Source organism: Euprymna scolopes, chromosome 45 (assembly GCF_053919585.1).
Source record: "Euprymna scolopes isolate OS-2025 chromosome 45, ASM5391958v1, whole genome shotgun sequence".
Taxonomy (NCBI): domain Eukaryota; kingdom Metazoa; phylum Mollusca; class Cephalopoda; order Sepiida; family Sepiolidae; genus Euprymna; species Euprymna scolopes.
The window spans coordinates 50,491,280-50,512,788 of NC_136526.1; the positions used below are offsets into that span (position 1 = coordinate 50,491,280).

At 35.0% G+C, this 21,509-nt stretch overlaps 1 long non-coding RNA gene across 2 annotated transcripts in view; it reads right to left on the reverse strand.

Annotated features, from left to right (window-relative positions):
* Positions 1 to 5,434: 5,434 nt before the first annotated feature.
* Positions 5,435 to 21,509, reverse strand: part of LOC145269596 (uncharacterized) — a 47,552-nt gene continuing 31,477 nt past the window's right edge. For both annotated transcript variants that reach the window (XR_013865123.1, XR_013865122.1), the window contains 2 exons: positions 9,730 to 9,843; positions 5,435 to 6,056 (listed from right to left, as the gene is read on the reverse strand). This is a non-coding gene — a long non-coding RNA (uncharacterized LOC145269596). The remainder of the gene's footprint in view (positions 6,057 to 9,729; positions 9,844 to 21,509) is intronic.

Here is a 21,509-nt window from a genome sequence, read left to right on the forward strand (position 1 = left end):
TTAGGAGTGATGACCAGTCACAAAACTTTGTCAAGATATGGTGCTTCCCTAATACTAGAGCCACTCATTTCAATTGAGGCCAGATGGGAGTCACAGCAATTATGGAGAAAAGAGATGCTTGCTTTTAGATACATTAAAAGTGACCAATTTTCCCACATTGCACAACGTGCTCAAAGTCAGAAGAGAGACGATCAGAAAATCTTTGGTCATTGTCGGCCTTTGAAGTGTTGCCATAGATTGCCGTCTTATCTGCATAAATATCTACAAATAATCTAGGAATGTGATTTTGAAGATTATTGATGAAGACTAGGAAGAGAGTTGAGCCAAGGATGGAGACCAGCATTAATACTTGGAGCTTCTGATTTGTTCCTATCAGCGATTACTGTCATAAGCTTATCAAAGAGAAAAGATTTAATAATTGAGAGGACATTGCCAGCTATTCTCTAGTCTTGTGAAGTAAACCCTTATGCTATACCATATCAAAAGCTTTGGATATGTCAAAAGCTATTGGTCTAGAAACGAAGTCCTTGTCAAGAAATTCATTGATCCTGTGTGGTATTACAGTTAGCACATCAGCTGTAGATCTAGCAGAATGAAAACCATATTGCATGCAATTGAGTAGCTGATTTTTGTTGAGGCAATTGACTACTCCTCTTTTCATCACATATTCCAGCAACTTACTCAAGACACAGAGGGGACCAAGAGGCATATGACTGAGCACTAGACTTTTTTAAATACGGGGCAGCCTGCTGAAGTTTCCCAGAATGTTGGGAAGCAGTTCTCCTTAAGGCTACGTTTAAACAGCTTTTAAGTGTAGAAGCTACTTTATAGTAAGTGCTGTTACCTTGTCCGCATTCAACAATTTTTAGTGTAAATCTTCTCTGGCATTATATTTATGAGTTCCATTAATAGGACTAAAAATCAAAGGGAATGCTTACACGTAAAGAAAGTTGCCTAGTAAGTTTATTTTGTTGAAAATATAATGTGATACCCTGGAGTTCCATATCACCTGGCCATTTATAGCAAAGAAGAGAATAGAATAATACGTTTTGTCATGAGGAACTATTTGATAACATAATTGTTGTCTTTTTGCACCACATTTCTGCACAGGAATTGTAAAGTTGACATAAGCCTACAGTCTACATTTTATAATTATATAAAACTAGATTTTCACATATATTATGTCATATATTTCATATATCATGTCATATATTTCATATATCATGTCATATATTTCATATACCATGTTTTCATATATCATGGGATATATTTCATATATCATGTTTTCATATATCATGTTTTTATATATCATGTGATATATTTCATATATCATGTTATATATTTCATATACAATGTTATCATATATCATATATTTCATATATCATGTTTTCATATATTTCATATATTTCATATATCATATATTTTATATATCATGTTTTCATATATCATATTTTCATATATAAAACTAGCAGTTCATGTTCCATCCAATAACAATGCAACAAAAGACACATACAAGCGAAATAAATGTGATGCATCTCATACACAAGTAAGCAGACAAGCATGCCAACATAAATGAGTCGAATTAAAAAGAAAAAAATGTGGAGATTAATAAAAAAAAGCCCGACGTCGAAAATAGAATTACTAGATATCCTGCAATAGTAAAGAGCGAGGTAGACGAAAAATCGACAAAAAGCGTACCGCCTACTTCCGTAAGCCTAATTAAACAATTTTTGATTTAGCAAATAGTCTTATCCCCCCACTTTAAACAAACTTCTATTGCTTAAAATAATATCAATATTTCGATTACAAACCCAGATTCTGTAAACGTGACTTATTAAACAAAACGTAACAAACGAAATTCAAAAGCAACATCCGTACAGCTCGTTTGGTAAAAGTCATTTTACATAGAAATTGCCAATTAGTTACTTTAACATTTCGAATATCTTCAAAGGAACAATAAATAAAACAGGTTTATTTAACAACGCCGACCTCATACATTTTGGGAGATAGTATTTTATTTTTCCATTAAAGTAGAAAAAATTAAAAAAATATAATTTCAGAAGTCAACTTGTATTCTCATTAAATAAAAAAATTACTTCTGATTTCCTCGAAAAATCAGACCAAGCATTTACAGGACTCACATTTCATATGACTTTATCAAATTACAGTATTTTTCTATTATAAAACTACAGTATTTTTCTATTATAAAATCACAGTATTTTTCTATAATAAAATCACAGTATTTTTCTATAATAAAATCACAGTATTTTTCTATAATAAAATCACAGTATTTTTCTATTGTAAAATCACAGTATTTTTCTATTATAAAATTACAATATTTTTCTATTTTAAAATCACAGTATTTTTCTATTATAAAATCACAGTATTTTTCTATTATAAAATCACAGTATTTTTCTATTATAAAATTACAGTATTTTTCTATTATAAAATTACAGTATTTTTCTGAAAAAATATCCACATTTATTTTTCACGTAAAAAATATTAGCAATATTTAACAAGAATGATGCAAATTTAATTCTGTATAAAGAATGAAACACATTCACTTATATGAATGTGTTTGAATGTGTTTCTACGTTTGCTTTTACATTGTAAATGAACAAATACTTTATTAGTATATGGTTTCTTTCTTTTTGTAAATACACCAAATACTTCCTTTTAGTATCAACATATCGGATTTGTTTAACAGGAAGAATCACAGAATTAGATTTACGCTGACATGCATACTTCACAAAATAGTTTAACAATGGATAATTTTATACATACATTTGTGCAGCACACATACCACATTTAGATATACAAAATAAATAGTACGATCGCACTTTATATATACAAATGTTAAGAGTGTATACACACCACTAGATGACATGGTGCTGCATGTATATAAATAAATAAATATATATATATATATATATATATATATATATATATATATATATATATATGCATATGCATATGTGTGTGATATATACACAGAAAATTATGATGGCATATACACACATCCAATATTATTTTATCACAGATAGACAACAGTAGGCATTTAATTTCTCTTCTGTAAGCATTCAAGTTGCTTATGTGTTGGAATTTTATTGAACGCAATGTATCTGTGTAAAAAGTGGCAGCTTTACACGAATATGATTTTATTTACAGTAGATGTTCGTATGCAATATATTCGATGTATTTGAAAATGAAGACACGTACAGTGAACAAGAATATAATTTTTCTCTTTTTGTTCAATTTTATTATCATTTTGTTCATGGTAAATATGGGGCATCCTAGCGGATACCAGACACTCACGGTCTTGTATATTTCAGTTATTGTATGAGAAGACTTTTCAAAGATTATTTTCCTATGTAATATTTTTGAGTTAAGGTATGAGAGATCTTTATTAAAATTTAAAGTGCAATTGTTCGTATCTCTTGATTCCCGTGGGATATTTGCAAGTGTAGTATTGGGAATCCCAGGTTAAATGCTATATAGGTAGTTTTAGAAATAGAAAGTTATGTAAGCATATTTTGTTTCCCATCAGCGATTTAGCGGGGTCAGAAAAGGTTGGGTTTGACAGGCGTGAGACCAAGTTACCTTTGATGACCTAGATAGAATGTACCGGAAATTAGGGGTGACAAAGGATTGTGGTCGTAGGCTTCTGGTTGACGACCACATGGGGGCAGAGTGGTTATAGGCAGCAGCTGAAGCAGACGGAAAATTGGGTCCCTCCCGACAATCAGGGTCCGAGATGATAGGCTTGCCTTGAATAAAAGACTGAAGCTTCAAATCCCATCTTGTGTTCATTAATGAATCTGTCTGCAGTACCATTCCCCACAAGACCAGCAGCGACCAAGAAGGCATCATCCACTGAGCAAAGCAAGCAGGAATGTTCACATTATTGTTGCACATATACATCTAGGAGACTTTCAAGGCAAGAAATAGTGTAAGGATTAGAACACACACCCACATATAACAGTGAACTGCATGTAATATATGTAAGAGCATTCACAGCCACACACATATACTTAAGAACATTGATAATCGTAAACAAAATGTAAAAGTACTCATTACAAGAAAACGTAAAAGTAAACGAATTAGTAATAAACAATCAATAACTAATAGAGAGTAATAAATAAGTAATAATAAATAAGGAAGCAAACATTTTTTTACATTAGATTGTGGTTGACATCCTTTCCATCAATCCAGTTTCTTTTATAATTACTGGAAATATAAAGACTTTCATAAAATCCCAGTTTCTCTTCATGTCATAAATAAGGCTGGCTATTTCCCTCTTAGATGCATTCGCATATGTCGTGACAAATTTCCTTTGTCAGTAAAAGAAGAACCACACATTTTACAAGAATATGGTTTCTCTCCAGTATGTGTTCGCATATGTATTAACATATTGTGCTTTTGTGTAAAACAAGAGCCACATACTTCACAAGAATACGGTTTCTCTCCAGTATGTGTTCGTATATGTTGCAACATACTTTGTTTTCTTGTAAAAGAATAGCCACATATTTTACAAGAATATGGTTTCTCTCCAGTATGTGTTCGCATATGTTGCAACATGCTGTGTTTCACTGTAAAAGAAGAGCCACATACTTCACATGAATAGGGTTTCTCCCCAGTATGCATTCGCATATGTTTAAACATATCATGTTTCTGTATAAAAGAATGACCACATATTTCACAGGAATATGGTTTATCTCCAGTATGTGTCCGCATATGTTGCACCATATGTTGCTTCATTGTAAAAGAATAGCCACATACTTCACATGAATAGGGTTTCTCTCCAGTATGTGTTCGCATATGAATGACCAAGTTATGTTTCTTTTTAAAAGTAGAACCACATACTTCACAAGAATATGATTTCTCTTCAAGATTTGTTCGTATATTCTGTGACATGTCTGGTGTCTGTGTAACAGAGCCTAATACTCCACAAGAATTTTGCTTCTCTGTGATATCTGATTTATCGTTCATTTTCAAAGATAAAATTTTTAGAGACCTTATATTAGAGCTTGTTTCTCTTGTTACTTATAAATCTTGTTAGAATAAACGTACAGAAATGTGGACCAGTCTAGTTTTTATGAATAGAAAATTTACTAGAAATTAATAATTTGTATTGTTACCATGTTTTTAGACGTAACTGAGAATATATATATATATATATGTTCATATATATATATATATATATACGTTCATAAATATATATATATGTTCATAAATATATATATATACACGTTCATATATATGCACGTTCATATATATATACGTTTGTGAATATATATATATATATACATTCGTATATATACATATACACGTTCATAGATAGATACATTCATAAATATATATATATACGTTCATAAATAAATAAATAAATAAATATATATATATATATATATATATATAAAGATTGTGTCTGGTTGTGTGTTAGCTCAGTATACAATATATAGATTTCACATCTATATAGATTAATAAAATCACAACATATAGTTATAGCATTATATAAAAACCTTACAATTCAGTTAAATATATATCACTTTCTGTATATTTTAATACATGATTCTACAAATCGACCATTTTTTTCTGCCCATAAATAAGGTATTTTTTCAGTTTACGTAAACAGTATATGTTATCTATATTGCTTAATTCTTGAAATATTGCATTTATTAAAGTTCGCATGCATGCATTGGTCAACCAAAAGTAAATTATTCACGCTCATAATAATGTAGACGCAGACATGACGTTCGTGTATGTATGAGAAAATTATCCTGTGAGCATCGTTACAGTGGTAATGAGAGAAATAAATGTTGTACAACACAAATAGCGAGTTGAAGCTCTTTTCTCTTCTTGGTTTTCATTTGCAATGTACACTGTATACAATGTGTGTATCCTGAACTACGATACATTTGACAGGAAAATGTTATAAAATTCACTATGATAAAAGAAAAAAAAATTAGTTCACAAAGATATAATTTCTCCCGTTTTTCTGCGTTTACCTTTATGCAATTTACTTCTGTTTTTCTTTGTAGTGAATGCTGAATATTCTGAAAATTAAAAAAAAAATAAAGTTACAAAAATAATATTTATTCTCATGTTTTTTACAAAGTAATATTTTATGTTTAACTGTAGACATGGTTACTTTTGAAATGAAGACGTTAGAGGTAGATTTTTAAGAAGCATAAATATTGTATTATTCTTTAGAAGCAGTTTTAATAATTCCATTTTTTCAAGAAACAATAGGGATATCTCAATTTTACAGTTGGAAATGTCGCAGTCATATTTTTATTCACAAATCAACAGAAGGTTATAAATGAGGGTATAAAATACAGTGTCACAGGAAAAAGGAAATATCTATGGTGTATGCTTCTTTGTCTGCCAATTAAAAACAATAAGCAGCATCTAAACATATAAATGTACCGCCATCTTATAAATAATTGTAGCCAAATCTAGAAGGCAAAAATCAGGAATGAAGATAGGAAATAATCAGTTTCGCCCTGTGTTATATAGGGGTCTTATTCAGAGAGAGTTTTAAGAGTGAGTCTTAGAAGAGAGATGTGTTGTAAGAGAGATAGGGATGTTGAGAGACTTAGAGATTGTTCGTTCCGTGTTCGTGTTATGACGATTCATAAATATTAAAAATATGTTCATTCTTAGGTTAATAGATGTGTTGCTATGTGAAGCTCTTAGAGTGAGGAGATAGTGTTCAGACAGTCTTAGTGTAGATATGAGATGTAGATTCACATTGTGGATATGAGATGTGTATGTTAAGACATTTTATAACACAGACATATAATAACAATTCACTTTACCTTTTTGTAAGAATCACAAACACAAAGACGAGCTTTATCAAAACACGTGATGGGTTTATTTCTTCACGACTGGCCGTGGTTTTCATCATCAAGAATTCAAAGCTTCACATTTTAGTTTAAAAGTGATCATCTCGCTTCTAGACGTTCGAATTTCAAACTCCGACTCTCTCTGAGTTTCTCACTGACTGTCTCCCACACTAACTCTCACTTCCTATATTGAGAAATCCATGCATGTCTGGCCTCGTGAGAAAAATTCACGTGTTTCAACATGTGCGACTTTGCACATTTCCGACATTATGATTTTCCAATAACCTATTTTTTCTTTGATGTTTTTACAAAGGAATTCAACCTACATATCTAATTTATTTAACCCATATTTTATTATCCACATTCTTTCTAACAATTGAATAGTTTATTTATTATTTATTTCATCAGAATTAACAATTTACTGGACATTCCATTTAAACCTATTGTTCTTTAAAACTTATATCTAAGGTTCGATTTCTGCTTTCTCTCATTTTATTTTCATTTTAAGTAATCTCTCTATTTTTATACTTACATGAAAAGGGGAAAGAAGAGAGGGATTTCTCGGCTGCAATAACCGTAGAAAAAGAAGAATACAAACAATAAAAAAAGGCAGAAGAAAACTCGTCACAAAGAACAATCCAACTGCCAGAACAACCTACACACAATCTGCAGGACACTCCCTGACTGCTTCCCAGCATCCTGCCTTTATAGCAGCCGGGAATTATATAGTTGTATAATCACACAAGAGCACACGTGATTCTGTGGAATTGCATGTCGTCGATGCCAATAAAAACCCATGGACGCCATCTTGGAACTCTCTTCCACTCTCTTCCCCTTGGCATGCAACACAACAACAGACGTATCCGAGGTAAGCTCTTTATTTCTCCCCATTTCAGTTATTGCCAATTCTGCTACAGTAATTTTTATCAATGGTGAGATTTAGTCTGAATGTGACTTTCATATTATGAGATCTATTACGATCATAACTTTATAATGAGTAAAATCAAGAAAGCAATACTGGAATATGTTTACAACATATATGTAATGTCACATTTAAAACCAATATTTCTGAACACTTGTTACACTTTCAGTCAGTTGCACAAATTTGAGGTCTGAGGATTGGATGTTTTCTTATATTGCAGGGTATTGAAAGCCGATCTATTCAAAATAATAACAAGTATCCTGTAGATTGTTAAACTTAATCAGAAGAGAGGCTCTGAATATAACGTGGGGTAGTCAAATACAAAAACCTATAAACGTTTTAAAATATTTTCCATTAAAAAATTGTCTCCTTATTAATTTTATTTTTATTGCGGACTATTATCCTCATCTTTTCTTAGTTGTTTCACGACGTTTCGGCCAACTATTCCTCTGGCCTTCGTCAAGTGGTAACTGCGACAGATAGGAACTCTGAATCTCCAATCTGAGCTCCAATATCTGGTCCTCCCTCGTCAATCTTTCACGAAAAACACCTGTCTTGCTGAAACCACTGTCCAAAATTTTCCCCACTCTGTGCCAAAACCAAAACGTATATTCCATGGACAAAGCTTCTTTCTTAGAACTGCACGCCTGTGGAACTCTGTTCTGTCTGCCTGCTTCCCACCTGACTACAACCTGGATGTCTTCAAGTCCAACATAAACAAATTCCTGATGAACCACCCTCTTAAGTAAGACTCTTTATCAAATCTCCAATACTAATGTACAGTACACGCAATAACCCTCATCCCCGAGTGGCTTCCGGGCTTGATAAGTAGTGATCACCTTGTAAAAAAAATCTCCTGGCCGCATTCACTGCAATTACTGGCTTCTGTACTTGTTGTTGTCTCACAACTACGGAAGGCAGTAATTGCTGAGAATGCAGTCAGGAGATTCAAAGTTCCTATCCGTCGCAGTTACCACCTGAGGAAGGCTAGAGGAATACTTGGCCGAAACGTCATGAAACAACTAAGAAAAGATGAGGATAATAGTCCACAATAAAAATTGATAAATAATACTCATCTCAATAAATTCCAATTAAAAATAATATGTCTCCTTATTGTTTACTTAAAATAAAATAGCAGATGAATTAAAGCAGAACGAAAACATGCTAATCGATGGATTAAATAAGTTTTCTTCAAAATTCAGTACAGATTTCCGAGTTAGACAGGAAGGTTACCAAGTTCAACAAGAGAAATTCAAAAGGGGTTGAAAGTAAGATCTTCTGAAACGTTGTGAAAATAACACACAAGCTGAATATGGTAATCCTAATAATACAAAAAAACATTAAAATTTAGAAACAAAATGATATTTTGAAGCAAATGATTTTAAAAAATTTTGCATAATTTTAAATAGTATGTTGTCTTAAATAAATACATAATTAATCTATAAAAATTTCTAACCTAATTTTATTATTTCGATTTTGGTTTATACTTCTCGTGAAGATCTTTTTTTTTTACTTCACCAGATTAAAATTTTAGAGTTTCGTCTTTTTACTTAAAAACAATACTATGGACATTATTAAATTTTAAGCAGAAGATTCATAAAGGTTGTGGCATTCAAATTAACTAACCGTACACAAATCGGCAATTTAAAAAATAAAATAATCTCATATAATTACAACAAGTATTAAAGAAATAATGAAATTTTTTTTTCACAAACAGAGAATACCCGTTATTCAAAAATATTTCAACATTAAGCAGTCTGTTTTCTGAAAACGGTACGAAACTCTGCACATGGAGTTGGGCTATAGATATATGCATTTTTTATTTTTTGTAAAAACAATCAATGAATAATTTTGGTTTTACAATAAAAATATGAAGGACCGAATGTGGTGTTCAAACTCATCATTTATAATACTTAAAGAAATAGGAAACATCAAACACTTTTACAATGAAATAATTACCTGTTATTCAATAAATAATTCAATATTAAGTAGCCTGTTGTCTGTGAAGGGCACGAAGCTTTGCTCATAGGATTTGGCTATAGCGATATGCAGTTCAGACTTGCCGGCATATGTCTGTAAAAATTTTAAATCAAATAACTTTGTTTAATACAATAAAAAGACGTGAGGAATTATGATTTCTTGTTGTTAAAAATGCATTTATAAAATTATAATCTTTTTAATATATTTTAACACCAAAACTTAAATCTCGTTTCTTTTTACAAGATTTAAATCAAAATCCATAACTAAATAATATAATAAAAATAAAATAAATTGAAGTAAAAATTAAATTAGTTCTAAATTGAAGCTATAAACTATAATATAAAACAAAATAATAAACAATTAATTGAAATTATTAGTTGGAAATTATATTAACATTTGTTATGTTACGAAGCGTATGGTGACAAGCAAAAAGAATAGACAACACAGGATTAAGATTTGAACGAACTCAACAATTTATTTTCTAATAAATAACACAGAATAATAACGAGCTGTCCTTGGGGTGAAGATGGCAGATTGTTGTTAGTTGTTGTTGTTGTGGTTATAAGGCACGACGAAACCTTCGTTTGTAATAGTAGTAGCAGCAGTGCTGGTCTGGTTATAATCGTGTGTCAATAGCGATAGTTGTTGTTGTTAGAAGGCGCGACGAAACCTTCGTTGGTAATGGTAGTAGCAGCAGTGCTGGTTATAATCGTGTGTCAGTAGCGATAGTTGTTGTTGTTAGAAGGCGCGACGAAGCCTTCGTTGGTAATGGTAGTAGCAGCAGTGCTGGTTATAATCGTGTGTCAATAGCGATAGTTGTTGTTGATAGAAGGCGCGACGTAGCCTTCGTTGGTAATGGTAGTAGCAGCAGTGCTGGTTATAATCGTGTGTCAATAGCGATAGTTGTTGTTGTTAGAAGGCGCGACGAAGCCTTCGTTGGTAATGGTAGTAGCAGCAGTGCTGGTTATAATCGTGTGTCAATAGCGATAGTTGTTGTTGTTAGAAGGCGCGACGAAGCCTTCGTTGGTAATGGTAGTAGCAGCAGTGCTGGTTATAATCGTGTGTCAATAGCGATAGTTGTTGTTGTTAGAAGGCGCGCCGAAGCCTTCGTTGTAGTAGTAGTAGCATTGGTCGCGACAGCCGTAGCGTTGTGGTGATGGCGAGGCTGGTGGTCCTTCTCCTGTCTTTTCCTTGGCTTCGCTAAATATAGCAAGCACGCGGACGTAGTTGTAGACAAATGGTTAGTGATGAAGAAATTGCCTCCATGTCGAGAAAACTGTGTTTCTTTTGGGTTGTTGTTTTCGCTACGGTGTGTAAGGCATCTAAGCGTTTTGCCCGTAATTTTGTGGAGGTAACCATGATCATGTGCCTCGACTTTGGTGCCATGGTAGCGATCGTAGCGTGAATCCCTACGTAGTCAGTTTCTCCCCAAAGCGGTCAGGAATCATGAAACTTGAGTGGTGGTCGTCACGGTGACACGTGGCAGACAGTATGACGGCGTCCCCAAGCCAAAACGAGATCTAAATCATAACATCATAACAGCTCCCCCAGATCTCATTTTGGCTTGAATTGTCCAGTGCGGTCATAGTTGCATGTGTGAATGGAATCAACCCATGATGAAATCCTTAAACCGTTTAGGAAGCTGGCCTCGTGTTGACCGATTCCGAATCAGGTCCGATCTGTATCCGGACGGTAGTCGAGGGGTTTCTACGTATATGGGGTCCTGCAATGCTCTGTGTGCCCCTGCCTTGGGTGGAAGCGTTGTCTCTTCGGTAGATTGACGAGTTGGGTAGGGTAGAGGAGGTAGATTGGGGGACAAATGTTTTGGACGTGGTATTAATCGGCGGACATGTGCCCGGTGAACCCATTCACTCTGGCCATCATCATTTTTTATCTGGATCACCATGCTGTTAGTCTTGGCCACTTCGAAGGTACCGATCCAGGGTAGGTGAGATGCGTGAGCAATAGCTGATTGAGGCCGGTGGATTAGTACCTTGTCACCGACTTGTATTGGTTCCTTATTCATGTCCTTGTCTAAATTTGGGTCTTGGGCGTGGTCAGCTTCATTGTTGGCCAGCGCGACGTGTCGATGAACTTGTCTTAACAGGGCATTGACCTGCATGCCGTAAGCCGTGGGGCTGGGGTTTGTGATACTGTTGTCGGGTAATCTTGGCAAACCAATGTTGGGCTGGCGACCAGTGATTATATAGTGTGGTGACGCTCCAGTGGCACTGTTGATGGTAGCATTCATTGATGAGATGACGGATTCGAGGACGTCGGTCCACTCACAGTCTCTATCTTCGCACAGCATGTATATGGCGTTTTTCATCGTGCGATGCTGTCGTTCAATGTTACCTGAGCTTTGTGGTCGCCAGGCACAATGTAATTCCTGCGTGATTGATGTGAGTTGGCAAAAGATCCTGTATACCTCCCCCGTGAAGTGGGTTCCGCGATCGGATGAAACAATGCGTGGTATTTCCCGGTGTCGAAGGAAGAAACTGTAAATTCCACGGGCAGCATCGATCGCACGATCTCTGGAACACGGCACAGCTGTAAGGTGTCTACTGAAACTGTCCAGCATGGTTAGGATGTAGCGTTTCCCCTTTGAAATTGGCATCGTGACGAAATCAATGTAGATGATTTCGAACGGTCTTTCTCCACGTTTGCAGTGCCCGGTGGGCCAGACCTTACGTTTGCCATAGTTACCCTTCTGCTTGGCACATGTTTCGCAGGAGTTGACATACGTCCTGATGTCATGGTCCTTGCATTCCCACCAGTAGCCGGATAGATGTTCGCGCATGCGGGCGATACCTGAATGATTGATGCAGTCATGGGCCTGATGCAGGTACTTGGGACGGAGTTTGTATGGTACGACCAGTTTTGGGGAATGATTGTTGTCCCTAATCATCAAGACAGATGTGCCGGGCTCCAGGTAGAACTGGTGGATGTATTTGTTGAGTATGGGGGCCCGATGGTCATCGGGGTCGATGTTACAGTTTTTGCTGGAGTTATTCGTCTGGAGGGTTTTGATGATTCTCGACAGTGTGTTGTCTGTGCATTGCTCAGCAGCGATATTGATATGGTCACAATTGTATTTTGTGGGGATGGTCGATGAAGAGTGATAGGCAAAGAACGCATCCACAATATTCTTGTGGTGGCGGGTGTTCTGAGGTGTGTGTGCTTCGGGGATGAGCATTGATCCATCAATTTCGTCCATACACCAGGATGGGATGTAAATACGTAGGTCCGAACCCTGGATTCTGAATGTTTTGCCTGCAGGGTTGGCGTCAGCTGGTGTGTTATTTTTCCTTTGGCCATGACTTCTGCTGAGCATGTCGGCCCAGACATTGGATTCGCCCTCCACAAATTCCAGGACGAATTTATAGCATGCGATCTCTTCCTGCCATCTGCGGATTTTGGCATTGTTGAATACCCGCTGATCCAGATAGGTTAGTGATCTGTGGTCGGTGAAGATGACGAAGGGGCGGCTGTGTAGGAAGTAGTCGAATTTTGCTATGGCCCACTTTATTGCGTATGCCTCGCGTTCAGTTGTGGACCAGTTTTGTTCCGTGGTGTTAAATATGTGTGAAGCGACTGCTATGATCTTCTTCTTTCCCCTGTCATCTTCTTGCATTAGGATGGCCCCACATGCGGTGTCACTCGCATCAGTGGTGAGCGTGAAGAGTTGATCAAAATCAGGGAATGAAATGACAGGAGGCGAGGACAGTCGTTTCTTTATCTTATTAAAGGCCTTGTCCGCCTGCTCAGTCCATGCAAACGGTTTGCCAGCCCTATTCAGTTCATGGATGGGGGTCATGATGCTGGAAAATGTGTCCGACCTGATTTGTTCCTGTACCCGTGTCTCCAGGAATTGCGGTATCCACACTAAACGACCTATGAGGCCTTGCAGTTCCTTTTTTGTTGTTGGAGGCTTCATTTCCATGATGGCGCGGACGTATTCGGGGTCGGCCTTGAAACCCTTGCTATTTACGATGCGACCGAGGAATTTTGCTTCGTTCGCGAGGAAGGTACATTTATCCGGATTCAATTTTAGTCCAAATTTACGTAGGGCGGTGAATAGTTGCTCCAGTGCCAGTATGTATCCTTCAAATGTTTTGGCGTGGACTAGGTTGTCGTCAATGTACGAGGATATGTTGGTGCGAGATGTAACAGTGGCCAAGGCTTCAGCTATGCAGCGGGAGAAGATTTGTCCGGCAGATGTGAGACCAAAGGCGAGTCGTGTGTATTGGTAGCATTTGCCCTTCCATGTGAATGCAGTTTTGTGTCGATCACGCTCGTCGATAGCGATCTGCCAATAGCCACTGCGAAGATCAAGGGATGCAAAATATTTATTTCCTTCACCGATTCTGTGGAACAGGTGGTCAATCGTAGGTATGGGGTAGGGGTCGAGATCGACTAGGACCTTGTTGAGTGTTGCTTTGAAGTTGGCAACTACCCGGATTGCCCCGTTCTTCTTGCGAACGGCAAATACAGGGCTATTAAAACCCTTGGGGTCCTTGCATGGTTCGATGATCTCTCTGGCGGCCATGTGCATGATTTCAGCATCGACGTCAGCCTCGAGAGCCTGGGCGATTGGGTGTTGCTTCTGACCAGTTGTTATGTTACGAAGCGTATGGTGACAAGCAAAAAGAATAGACAACACAGGATTAAGATTTGAACGAACTCAACAATTTATTTTCTAATAAATAACACAGAATAATAACGAGCTGCCCTTGGGGTGAAGATGGCAGATTGTTGTTAGTTGTTGTTGTTGTGGTTATAAGGCACGACGAAACCTTCGTTTGTAATAGTAGTAGCAGCAGTGCTGGTCTGGTTATAATCGTGTGTCAATAGCGATAGTTGTTGTTGTTAGAAGGCGCGACGAAACCTTTGTTGGTAATGGTAGTAGCAGCAGTGCTGGTTATAATCGTGTGTCAGTAGCGATAGTTGTTGTTGTTAGAAGGCGCGACGAAGCCTTCGTTGGTAATGGTAGTAGCAGCAGTGCTGGTTATAATCGTGTGTCAATAGCGATAGTTGTTGTTGATAGAAGGCGTGACGTAGCCTTCGTTGGTAATGGTAGTAGCAGCAGTGCTGGTTATAATCGTGTGTCAATAGCGATAGTTGTTGTTGTTAGAAGGCGCGACGAAGCCTTCGTTGGTAATGGTAGTAGCAGCAGTGCTGGTTATAATCGTGTGTCAATAGCAATAGTTGTTGTTGTTAGAAGGCGCGACGAAGCCTTCGTTGGTAATGGTAGTAGCAGCAGTGCTGGTTATAATCGTGTGTCAATAGCGATAGTTGTTGTTGTTAGAAGGCGCGACGAAGCCTTCGTTGTAGTAGTAGTAGCATTGGTCGCGACAGCCGTAGCGTTGTGGTGATGGCGAGGCTGGTGGTCCTTCTCCTGTCTTTTCCTTGGCTTCACTAAATATAGCAAGCACGCGGACGTAGTTGTAGACAAACGGTTAGTGATGAAGAAATTGCCTCCATGTCGAGAAAACTGTGTTTCTTTTGGGTTGTTGTTTTCGCTACGGTGTGTAAGGCATCTAAGCGTTTTGCCCGTAATTTTGTGGAGGTAACCATGATCATGTGCCTCGACTTTGGTGCCATGGTAGCGATCGTAGCGTGAATCCCTACGTAGTCAGTTTCTCCCCAAAGCGGTCAGGAATCATGAAACTTGAGTGGTGGTCGTCACGGTGACACGTGGCAGACAGTATGACGGCGTCCCCAAGTCAAAACGAGATCTAAATCATAACATCATAACACATTTTATGTATTTCGTGATTAATCTTGATATTTAAAAAAAGAATAAAAAAATAAAATGATATAAAAAAATCAAATAAATTGGAGTAAAAATTTAATTACTTGTGAATTGAAACTATATATTATAATATAAAACAAAATAATGAGTAGGTGATTGGAATTATTATTATTATTATTATTATTATTATTATTATTATGTAATTTGTGATTAATCTTGATATGAAGGACATTACAGCAAAATATTTGAAGGTTTCATAAACTGTATTGATTGGAAAAGAAGTCATTGGAGAATGGAACTATCTACTGCGTTGATACCTTGTTTTTGCGTATTAAAGAAAGATAAGTTATACTAGTTTTATGGCTAAATTACTTTCTTATCAATTACTTTTTTGACGACAATAACAAAGTAATTGCTGTCAATTACTTTGCCCATGCTGACATTGTATCCGGCATTGGATCCTTTGAGTAGTTTACTCAGTGGATCCATTGTAAAGCAGAAAAGAAATGGTGAAAGGTTAGAATATTCTTCAATGAATCTTAATCTTTGGGGTCTATATCTTTTCTTTCTATATGGTGTAGCTCTATGAAAAGATTTCCAAGTTCAGAGAATATGCATTAGTAAGTTCCATTCCAATGATCAAAGGGAAGAATTTTTTTAAAAATATATTTTAATTTTGACGAAGGCCTATATCTTATTCTTTTTAAAGAAAGTTGCCTTAAATTTAAAAAGAAATGTGTATAATCTTTAAACAAAATGATGATTGTGGACTAATTCTTTCCTTTGGTCATCTGGTCATTTGCTTCTGAAGGAATATGGTAATATCTGAGTGCACATTATACAGCTCCAACCACTGAAGCATCCAGTAGTGACATATACTGTTAAAGTGCTTAGTCGATCCAGGCCATTGACACATTTCTTTGTTTTGTTCTGCAGTCTTCTAGAATCTTTCTATTCACAAGGAGTTGATCTTTTCTGCAAAGCTTTTTCTTAGTACATCCTCTCTTTTCACTTTTTAGGTAGTCGCCCGCAACCAGATCATTACATGTTACACCGGCAATTATTCCTGCTAGGAGCTTGTAGGTTGTTGTAAGGCAGCAGATTGGTCTATACCGGTTAGCCAAGTATGAATAAGAATTCATCAATGAATATTAAATTTAGCACAGGATATAAACTAAATTGGATATTTATTTTTATTACTCACAACGTGTATATGTGTGGATATTACATATTATTACATCTTCGTTCAGAAATCTGCACAAATGTGAATAGGGGAGTCCATCAGCAAAAATGCGCTAGCAGCCCTCTCTCCCATCAAATGAAAACTTATGGGAGAAAATCTTCAAATGATACCAAACTATGTATATTAATATTCATATATTCCTTGAATCCCAATTGGAAATATTTATGTCTTAATGGTAAGTTAGTTGGCAAGTTAGCACAAAGCATGCATGTATTTGGCAGAAGTAAATGGAAGAACACGAATCCGAAGAAAAATATATTTTATGTATTTTATGCATTTTATGTTCTGGTTTTATCATTTTTATAAACTCCACAAAGTAACTAAGAAGAAAAATTTTTTATGTATTTTATGTTCTGGTTTTATCATTTTTATAAACTCCACAAAGTAACTAAGAAGAAAATTTTTTTAATCTATTTTATGTTCTGGTTTTATCATTTTTATAAACTCCACAAAGTAACTAAGAAGAAAAAAAAAATATGTATTTTATGTTCTGGTTTTATCATTTTTATAAACTCCACAAAGTAACTAAGAAGAAATTTTTTTTATGTATTTTATGTTCTGGTTTTATCATTTTTATAAACTCCACAAAGTAACTAAAAAGAAAATTTTTTTATGTATTTTATGTTCTGGTTTCATTTTTATAAACTCCACAAAGTAACCAAGAAGAAAAAATTTTTATGTATTTTATGTTCTGGTTTTATCATTTTTATAAACTCCACAAAGTAACTAAGAAGAAAAAAAAATTATGTATTTTATGTTCTGGTTTTATCATTTTTATAAACTCCACAAAGTAACTAAGAAGAAAATTTTTTTATGTATTTTATGTTCTGGTTTTATCATTTTTATAAACTCCACAAAGTAACTAAAAAGAAAATTTTTTTTATGTATTTTATGTTCTGGTTTCATCATTTTTATAAACTCCACAAAGTAACCAAGAAGAAAAATTTTTTATGTATTTTATGTTCTGGTTTTATCATTTTTATAAACTCCACAAAGTAACTAAGAAGAAAAAAAATTTATGTATTTTATGTTCTGGTTTTATCATTTTTATAAACTCCACAAAGTAACTAAGAAGAAAAATTTTTTATGTATTTTATGTTCTGGTTTTATCATTTTTATAAACTCCACAAAGTAACTAAGAAGAAAAAAATAATGACAAATGAAAGTCATTCAAAGTTCCTGATTGCAGGACAGAAACGACGTGATGGAAAGTAAGCCAGGTGGCTCTTCATCAGCATTGATGATTCTATTGAATGCCTTAGTGTAAGGATGATGAAGTACGCTCAGTTTTTTCAGTCATACATTTGGTGTTTTTTTCAGCTTCTAAACGTTCTTATTCAGTTTTTTTCATAGTATAGAAATACAGTTTCCATTTAGAGATTTTCTATTTTTTATTGGAGTTTTTGTTTCCAGACTGCCATATATGATTTGGTCTTCATGTTTTATTCTTTACTCTCTGTGGTAGGAGTTTTACTGAATAAACTATGCTGCCCCATATGTTGTGTAATACTCACCAGAGTAGCAAGCGTCCACGTATTTGTGCATTGTGTGCATGTCTTTCCACGTTTACATTGTATTGGGTCTGTTGAGAGCTGTGTCAGATGAGAATATGCTGTAGTATCTTCTGGTTGGGTTTGACAAATCTTGGGTACAGTGAGGGGATTGCTGATTCGGCACCTGTTGCTTTTAATAATACCATGCACGTTTTATTCAACAATAAATAAGTATATATATATATATATATATATATATATATATATATATATATATATATATATATATAAAGCTGAAGATCTGTGTGTGTGTCTGGTCACAGATAGCCTCCTATATGGTTGAGCATTATAGAAAACTGATCACATATAATTAGAAGATGTATCGAGACACAGGAATGGGTATATTTGATCTGGCATAATGATGATTCATTAAAATTGTGGGGTCTGCGTACATGCCTGGTCCACAAAGTATGGAAATAAAAAAATTAAAAATTTAAAAACCGTTTACAAGTGTTTTTGTATAGATGTACATAAGAATACTTTGATAAGTATGTTTTAACTTAAATAGGGATGGTATAATAAAATTGTGGGGTCTGCGTTCGCGCCTGGTCTCCATAGAATGGAAATAGGCAAAAACTTTAATAAAGACTTTTCCTATCTATCTGCGTAAGCATACTTTAATAATTATGTTTCAGTTTGAAGAAATATGGTATAATAAAATTATGGGGTGTTCGTTCACGCCTGACCTCCATAGAATGGAAATATGTCACAAAGTTTAACAAGGTTTGTTAATATAGATCCACAGAATATTGTGATAAGTGTTTCAGTGTGAACAGATATGGTATAATAAATTATGAGGTTTATCTATTTTATTTTTACTTTCATCATATTTTGCTTTGGTTTTGATACCCCCAAATTCGAAGCTATCTCTTTACAACCCATCCTTTCCATAACCTATCATACTTTTATAAATCAGAGTCCATTTTTTGTAGGCTGTTTTGAACCCAGTCAACGACGGGTACTTTTGCTAGTATATATATATATATATATATATATATATATATATATATATATATATATATATATATATATATATATGAATTTGGGGATGTCTACCGACATTAAATTAAAGGATTTCAAAATAAAAAGAGAATAAATCATAAAAAGGCGGATATATTATTTTTTATTTTATCGATATTTAACATAAATAAGTTGGGGGTGCATGAGCCGCCATAAGCTAGTTGTTTTTTCAGTAAAACTTACAGTGGAAAAAGCATATTTGTTTTGTTAAAAAGTTAAATTTGTTAGACTTGAACAGAAGAATCTAATAAAAAAAAAGTATCGCCGGAAGAAGCTACTAAATTAGAGAAATAGTAAAAGGTTCAGAAGCCCTACTACCAAATAATGACGGCTTAATCTGTATATGTATACAGCAGCAGAAAGTTGAAAATGTAAATAGAAATAAGATAGGAGAAAAAAGGAGGGCCACACGAGGGTCTGGGATACATAGGGAGCGGTTAGCTGAGAAATTATATTAAAATGATACAATGGATGTGTCATATTGTAAGAAATTCTGCAGAAATAAGCAAGCTTTTTATTGGACGGTTTCTTCGCCCATGGATCTATTTTAACCAATCAAATTGCATGTTATAACTAACTGCAGAGAATGTTCTTTGGTGCCAAATTCCCTTTTCAGATCAGAATCCGAGAAGATGCAGAGTTGGAAAGACTGGATTTCTCACTCGAATCGAGGCAGTGAAAATACTTTGCTGCTTCGAGACGTTTTAATGCCCAAATGTGGAGCGGAACTTTATCATTGCAATACCAATGCCCTTAAGTAGGGTGAATTATATTTGCACGCTTGTGCTACAATTTGATGTCTGCAATGACGAGATTAAGGTCTACTGTTAGACCTGTCATTTTATAGTTTCTACTACTAATAGTGGCAGATAGCTGACGATGATACATCTTTTGCAACATGGACCAAAATTTACGTTGAAGTCATAAGGTGAGCTTGTTGTAATTTCTGTTTGGTTTTCTTCCATTCTGCCAGGTTCAAAAACCTTGTGAGAGAAATCTCATAATATTAAAGACAGGTTTAGATCTGATGATAGATAGGCATGAGAACATCTATTATTACAAAGATTTATGTGAATGCTCTGTGTAAATAGCTATGTAAGTCGAATGATCGATCTTATTTTCCAACCATGTAGATCGGAGTTAAAAGATGAAAGCAGCAGAGTCAATATTATTATACGCTGGAGAAGACGATCGAAAAGTAAATAGAAAAATAGTACAAAATAACTAAATAATGACCAAGAGAAGAATAAAAGTGAAGATGACGTCGATAAAACAAACTTTAATGATGAAAACTGAAAAAATATTTAGCAAAATCTGCGAATGTGTTTGAACCAATGAAGGATAGGCTATTTTAAGTAGTAATAAGAAAATGAATATCGAATAAACATCATAAGATTCGAATGAAACTCAAATTACAAGGGGTCTCAGTAATTTCGATGTCCTCTCATACAGCACACCCAACTGATGGGATACATCGGGAATGGTTAGCTAAGAAATGATATGAGAATCATACAATGGATGTGTCATATTAAAGACGGATTTAGATCTGACGATAAATAGATAGGCATGAGAAAATCTTTTATTACAAAGATCTACGTGAATTCCCTGTGTAAATAGCTATGTAAGTCAAATGATCGATCTTATTTCCCAACCAGGTAGATTGGAGTCGAAAGCTGAAAGCTACGGAATCAACATTATAATATGCTGGAGAAGAAAATCGACAGAGATATTTGTTTAGATAACTTCAATGTCTCTACCTCTCCTTCTGCAAAATATACATATAAAATATACATATTTGATGGCCTTCTTCATAGCTGTAGAAGCTCGATCGAGTTTTACTTAAAAGGCAACAGCTGAAATTTTAGTCACAACAGCTGACATTTTAGTCACAACGGCTGAAATTTTAGTCGCAATGGCTGAAATTTTAGTCATAACGGCTGACATTTTAGTCACAACGCTGACATTTTCAACTGCAGGCATCTTACCAGTGTAATTCTTCATTTGGCCGTCAAAGATGAAAGTTATTTGAACATTACTGTCTCATTCTTGGGTCTAGTATGGCATGCATAGTAGATTGTAGTCAGGATACAAATGTTTGTCTCAATAACATCTATCCATGTGGATGTCGTCAGACATTTCACACATTTGTCCTGACCAAAGATTTAGGTCACAAAACCAAAACCACTAC